The sequence below is a fragment of the Podarcis cretensis genome, assembly GCF_951804945.1.
Source record: "Podarcis cretensis genome assembly, chromosome: 6".
NCBI classification, from domain to species: Eukaryota; Metazoa; Chordata; class Lepidosauria; order Squamata; family Lacertidae; genus Podarcis; species Podarcis cretensis.
The window spans coordinates 72314803-72322204 of record NC_137175.1 but is presented as its reverse complement, the minus strand read 5'-3'; positions in this window follow the sequence as shown (position 1 = coordinate 72322204).

The following is a 7402-nucleotide window of genomic DNA, read 5'->3' as shown; positions in this document are numbered from 1 at the left end:
GAGAGCTTCAGACAGCTATGATGGGGTTAATTTACTGCAGCCCATTTATGAATTGCTTCATGTGAAACACCTGAAAGCAATTTAAGAAACACTATAATAAAACAACTACTGTACTGTATAAAATGATTTCCACATATTTAAAATAATTTCACATATAAAAACAATTCCCACATTCTAAAGATCAGACCTCCCAATGAGATTTATCTGCTGCAAAGAGCAGCGGCGTAGCGTGGGTTGTCAGCACCCGGGGCAAGGCAAGTAATTTGCGCCCCTAACCCCTAACCTGACGCCGCTGCCAGCTTCTTCTTGCTGCTGCCTGGGCTGGTCAGGTGTGGTTCTCTCCCGCGCACTGTCCCTCCCCCAGATAGTCCCTCCCTCGTTCTCTCTCCGCTCCGCACCGCAACGCACGCCTGGCACCCTCCCCCTCCACAGTGGGCTGCGACCCGGCAGCTCGGATCGGATTCGCACAGCTAGCACTGCAGTGAGAGAGAGTGAGTGAGTCAGGTAGGGGCAGAGAGCTGCGAGTGCGAGCGCCCCCCCCCCAAATGTTGCACCCGGTGTGGCTGGCCCCCCCTGCACCCCCCACGCTACGCCACTGGCAAAGAGCATTGTGATCACCATGCTATGGTGCTGGTAGTGCTACAATTCTATGATTCTAAAGGACTAAGATGGGGGGGGAGGTTTAGGTTGGAGGGCTGAAGATTACAGGCTGGGGGCAAGGCAATGAAGGGCTTTGAAAATAATAAACAAGGTGTTTGTGCTACAAATGACAGCAAGCAGGAAATTATAATTAAATGAATGATTTCAGTACTGTAACAAGAAGGTGGCTGTAGCAGTCAAGGCAGGAGACGGGTGAAGAACAGGACATTGTGGCATTTCTTACTGTTTAGAAGATTTCTTGCGTCCCCAAGTCACTTTTCTCAACATTGTTCACAGCCTTCCTGATCTGGCCCTCCCACCTGGCCTTTTTTCTTTTGTTGCAGATGCCTCTTGAAAAGCTACAGGTGCAATCCTGTGTGCACTTACCTGGGAGTAAGTCTCAGTGTGGGACTTAACTTTTGAGTAGCCATGCACAGAATCAGGCTGCGCATGGACTGTCCGCCACAGCAGAGCTGCATTTTCTGAGAAAACCCAACATTACCAGGCCCTGGCTATTAGGTAATACAGTGGTAACTCTGGTTAAGAACTTAATTCGTTTTGGAGGTCCATTCTTAACCTGAAACTGTTCTTAACCTGAGGTACCACTTTAGCTAATGGGCCTCCCACTGCCGCTGCACTGTCGCCGCACGATTTCTGTTCTCATCCTGAAGCAAAGTTCTTAACCCAAGGTACTATTTCTGGGTTAGCGGAGTCTGTAACCTGAAGCATCTTTAACCCAAGGTACCACTGTACGATATAATCAAATGCCCTTTTTAAAAAAAACCTAGTCTTTTTTTCAGATTTGCTCCAGTGACTGGTCTACTTTGCAGTGCTTCCACTGGTCCAGCAGTCAGGGAGATGGCAAGAATTTTATGGTTGAACACCTTCAGATTGGGTAAATGATTAGCATTGCTTGCTATTCCTTTGGGTCTTCAAACCTAGATTAGCTAGGGAAGTTTATCTTCTCTATACCTTGACAAAACACAAAGGCTACACCCATGTGGGGCTGTGGGAGGGTTGAGTTGAGCAGCAATGCCCAGCATATGAAGGTAAAGGGACCCCTGACAGTTAAGTCCAGTTGCAAATGACTCTGGGGTTGTGACGCTGATCTCGCTTTACGAGCCGAGGGAGCCAGCGTTTTGTCCGCAGACAGTTTTTCCGGGTCATGTGGCCAGCATGACTAAGCCACTTCTGGTGAAACCAGAGCAGTGCTCGGACATGCCATTTAACTTCCTGCCAGAGCAGTACCTACAGTGGTAGCTCAGGTTAAGAACTTAATTTGTTCTGGAGGTCCATTCTTAACCTGAAACTGTTCTTAACCTGAAGCACCACTTTAGCTAATGGGGCCTTCTGCTGCTGCCGTGCCCCCGGAGCAAAATTTCTGTTCTCATCCTGAAGCAAAGTTCTTAACCTGAGATACTATTTCTGGGTTAGCGGAGTCAGTAACCTGAAGCGTATGTAACCCGAGGTACCACTGTACTTGCACTTTGATGTGCTTTCAAACTACTAGGTGGGCAGGAGCTGGGACCGAGCAACGGGCGCTCACACCATCGTGAGGATTCGAACTGCCAACCTTGCGATCGGCAAGCCCTAGGCTCTGTGGTTTAAACCACAGCGCCACCCGCATCCCTAATGCCCAGTAGAAAGCCCCCCAAATGGGTCATTCTGAAGGCAGGACTGACCTGACCTAGGATCTGATAGTTCGTATCACAGCCCACATTGACCATTGCTGGACCTTAACAGTAGTCTCCCTGCCACACCTGCTTGGTGCTGTGAGTGGCAAAAGTGCAGACGTGGTGGTTGCCCTCCAGAGACTCGGCAGTTGCAAGAATTCCGGGTTGCTCTGTGCTTGCGTTAACTCATCAGCATGGAACAAAACCTGAACTGTCAGCAAACCCAGGTAAACCCTGGTATCCGGCAAGTCTAGGCTTGAACCAGACACTGAAGTGACGATGAGCAATCTCTTTGCTACTTGCTGCAAAAGGAAACACTGTTCTAGCATTAATATTTTTGAAAATATTTTAGAACTGCAATGCATATTCTATATTATTATTATTATCCTCCCTGTCATTGATTAAAAACACACACATCAAACAATATTTTTATTTGTAAAACAATTATTCTGAGGGGCATTTTGCTGAGTGCTAGATCATTGCACCATTTTTCTCCCTGAGGCATGCAATGGGTTCATTGAGAGCAAGAAACACCCATAAGCCCTTCCTGAATATGCAAATAAATAACAATGGGCCAACTGTTTATATTATACTACATGATTATTTCAGTCAGTGATATACAATGTGTTTATCTGTGTTGAGGGTGCTGTTGTTGCTTTTCAGTGTGCATTTGCAGCCTTAATTTTGGGAAGGGAGAAGATTAAAATATATAATTATTTTATAAAGCTTCACTGCAAACAACTTGTATAGTAAGAAAGAGATCAGATCAGATTAGGGAGGAACCGAATTGCTTAGCAGAAGCCGGCAAGAATTCCAGTGGCTGGCTATTTGCTTCTGGGAGTATGTGACATTGGGAGTTAAATTGGCAGGCTCCTCGTCTTTATTCAACAATTACGGAAACCGGTGCCTCTGGAATCAGAGCAGCCAGTGTTCAGCAAATTGCAGACTGTGCACGGATAATATATAAAAATTAAGTTTCTGCTAGGCACTGGAAGCAGAGAATCCTCTCGAGAGAACACGACTGCCAAAATTAAAACAACGGACAAAGAGCTGCTTTGGAGTTTCCTGTTTCCTAAATCGTACCTGAATGAAGATTATTTTTACAGTGTTTGATAAGGATCTGAAGAATGCAGCGACACATTATAATGCAGAATATTTGAAAGAATTTGTTTCTTAAAATACTTAAACAGCAGCTTTAGCAAACAAACTACCCCCCCCACCCAAAAAACAGACACAATTAGGTTGCAGAAATTAGGAATATTTGGCAAGAAACAAGAGTAGATTTGCATCTGAAAGGATTTGTTTGCAAGCTGGGAATTGCAGGTGGACAGTGTTAAAGAGGCAGGTTGGGGGGGGGTCAGAGCTGGTTCGGTCACACGGGTGTGAAGCCTTGGGAGTGCCACTGGGGGGCGCCACAGCTATGATTTAGAATGAAGTGCCAGAGAGGCAGAGGGACGCTGAATTTTGGCTGAAATTTGAGACCACTAGCAGAATGCTGTTGTGCTGATGTTGAGCTTGCAGGCTTCCCACTGGCATCTGATTGGCCCTGGTGAGGACAGGATCCTAGTCTAGATGGGCAGGATCCAGCAGGCTTTTCTTCTGTTATGTTAGCTCACATCCCTGAATACAGCATTCATCTGTGCTTAAATCTAAAAATCAACACATATAAATCTGTATTAGCCCTCCAGATGTCCAAATAGGCACACATGGAATTGGCATTTATATATAAAAAAGATAGGTTCGAATTGTACCAAGAATGGTGAGGACTATTGGATAATGAACAAGGGTATCCAGGCTCAAAATAGAAATCTCTTGGCAACCCTAAAGAGCATCCACATTAGTTGCCCTGCTGCTAATCTGCATTCTGTAGGAATAGTGTTTAAAAGATCACCAACACCTGCAAGTATATAACATTTTGCCAGTACAAAATTTATACAGATGGCAACTTAAGACCAAAATGAATATATCCCTGGACATGCCTACATCATTTACCTCAACGAGGCCTTTTTAGCATTGCATTTTTTAAAAAAATCCTCAGATGTGTTCCTAAGCCCCACAATTAACATAGCATTGCTAGGATATCAGCACACTGCTATAAAAGAAGTCTTGCTTGGAAATGCAATGCTGTACGTGCCAATTCAAGAAAAAGGTCACACTGAGTTCATGGGACCTAATCCCAAGTAAATGTGTATAGGATTTCAGTCTTACCAAATACAGATACAGTGGTACCTTGGGTTACATACGCTTCAGGTTACATACTCTTCAGGTTACAGACTCCACTAACCCAGAAATAGTGCTTCAAGTTAAGAACTTTGCTTCAGGATGAGAACAGAAATCGTGCTCCGGTGGCGCGGCGGCAGCAGGAGGCCCCATTAGCTAAAGTGCTGCTTCAGGTTAAGAACAGTTTCAGGTTAAGTACAGACCTCCGGAACGAATTAAGTACATAACCCGAGGTACCACTGTATTCCAGTTTGTTTGTCGACCATTCAATTCTCTTACCGTGTGATTCCTGAGGGAGTCCTTGCCGACTTAAGTTTTCTACTCAGCAGACATTTTGCAACAGAGGCAAAATTTTGCCTGATCCCTTGCCCAACTGTTCTCTTGTCTAGAATCCAATCCTCTCTGTTCAGTTTCTTTCGTTGTTCCTTCTGTGTCCTGCTGCAACTCAATTTAGGTTTCAGAATGGAGACTGAAAAGCAGCTTGCCCTTGACAGAAACTTCCAAGAAACATCTGGATCCCTTGGATCATATGAAACAGTGGTGCAGAGCATGGTTGCCGGCAGAAATGGCTTTCAAAGGGATTAAAGAAGCTGAGGGAGGACCTCTGCCTTCAACCTCAAACTACCAGTCGCTGGGGAGCAACAGCAGGGGATGGGTTCTGCCGTTGTGCCGTGGTTATGGGCTTCCCATCTGGCTATCCACTATGAGAAACAGGATCGTCTTGGTATGATCCAGCACAGCTTATGTTCGCACTCGGGTCTACTGCAGGTGTCCAGACCACACCTGGGGAACTACTGAGTTAACTGGCTTTTCATTATTTTAGATGCAAACTTGCAGCATGAGCTGAATCAACATTCAGCAATTATGTCATTAATACATAAAGAGCAATACAGTGGTATCTCTGGTTGTGAACGGGATCCGTTCCATGCACGAGCGGCGAAACCCGGAAGTAACCCTTTCCGGTACTTCCAGGTCGCCGCGGGACGTATCCTGAAAGAACGTAATATGAAGCGGATGTAACATGAGGTATGATTGTACTGGAATAGCAGGGGCAGTTTAATAAGGCATGTTTAAAGGATCATGCACAGGAATAGTTAATAGCTTTGGAATATTTTGAGCTATAGCTTACCGATCTCAAGGACAAGTGTGTGTGCACACAGACATATGCACACGTGTACATAGCCCCAGCTGCCATCCCCCTCATGTGCCCCTTTTCTTGTGCAGGCGCATGAAGGAGACACTGTGGGGATCCCTGCAAGGGTGAAGTGTGGGGAACCGGGAGGAGGACATCTTTTTCTCTTGACACCTTCCGCCCACCCAGTTTTTCCTCTCTTTTTGCAGCCTTGCCCCCACAGGTATGCCAATAAAATATGGGGGGGGGGGGAACGACAGATAAGCCCCGCCCCACATAATTGATATATGACGCAGTGCACACACACATCATTGAAAGTACTCAATTAACTGAGGGCCTGCCCCCTAGCCTCCGTAAAGAAGCTCAATTTCAGGTTGTGATCTTCTACCTTCTCGAAATCCTGGCTATGCCCATGCAAACAAATATTTTATGGGGGGGCAAGTCTCCTGGGCCCCTAGGAGTTGCAGACCCTCCAAGTATCCCTATTTTCCAGGGACATCGCTAATTTAGAGAAGCCGTCCTGGTTTCTGATTTGATCCACTTTTCCTTATCCAATGTCCCTATTTTCACTGGAGAAATGTCAGGAGGGTATGGAGTTATCCAACTCCCCAAGCCGTCTGAAGGCAATCCTGTATAGGGAAGGTTTTCTAAAAATGTTTAATGTTTCATTATATTTTTATATATGCTGGAAGCTGCCCAGAGTGGCTGGAGCAACCCAATAAGATGTGTGGGTATAAATAGAAAAATTATCCATTATGGAATGGGGTGTCCCAAAGCTCAACCATTTGGGTTTGTTCCCAAAAGCTGGACAATTTTGGCAGTTTCTTAAAAAAGGAATGTTACTTTTTGAAACATGGCAACCCTATACACAAGTCACACTTGGGATGAGACTTGGTTTTTTTTTTGGGGGGGGGGGTGTCAGAAGAACCCTGGCACCTACGCTAGCAAAAGGCAACCTGCATTTTCCTAGAGTATTTCCCTGTGGAGATGGCAGAATTGAGTCAGTGGTCCATGTGCAGATTCTGGCTTGCGCTCTTTATGAAGATTCGAGGAGTGAGCAGGGCTGGATTTAGGTTTGATGAGACCCTAAGCTACTGAAGGTAACGGGGCCCTTTCTATGTCCAGCTGTCCTTTGTCATCAACAAATTGTCGCTGTTTTTTGTGTTGATTATATGCTATATGTTGATTATATGCTATATGGTAACTTATGAACCTGATATCTAAAGCCATTTGCACGTGTTGCCATGCAACCAGTCCATGCAGAATGTAGGCACCCTATACAGTGGATGATCAGGTTGTGAACGTTGTCCATACAGGAGGCACATTCGCAACCCGCAGCACCACATCTGCGCATGCGCAGGTTGCGATTCGGTGCTTCTGCACATGCACAAAGTGCGATTTAGTGCTTCTGCGCACGCGCGAGCACCGAAACCCAACAGTAACCCGTTCCAGTACTTCCGGCTTCTGGCACATCTGTAACCCGAAAAAACACTACCAGAAGCGTCTGTAACCCAAGGTATCACTGTATATAGAAATGAGCAAACCAGTGATATTTTAGGGAGCAGGCTAGCAGGCGGGGCCCACTACTTACATCATAGGAGCCTACACAACACAAAACACTGTTGCTGTATGTAGGTTTTATTTTATTTGTTTGTTATCTTATATCCAGTTTTTTTCCCTTTAATTTTTTTGGGGGCCCCCCAAGAGAGTGGGGCCCTAAGCAACAGCTTGTTTAGTT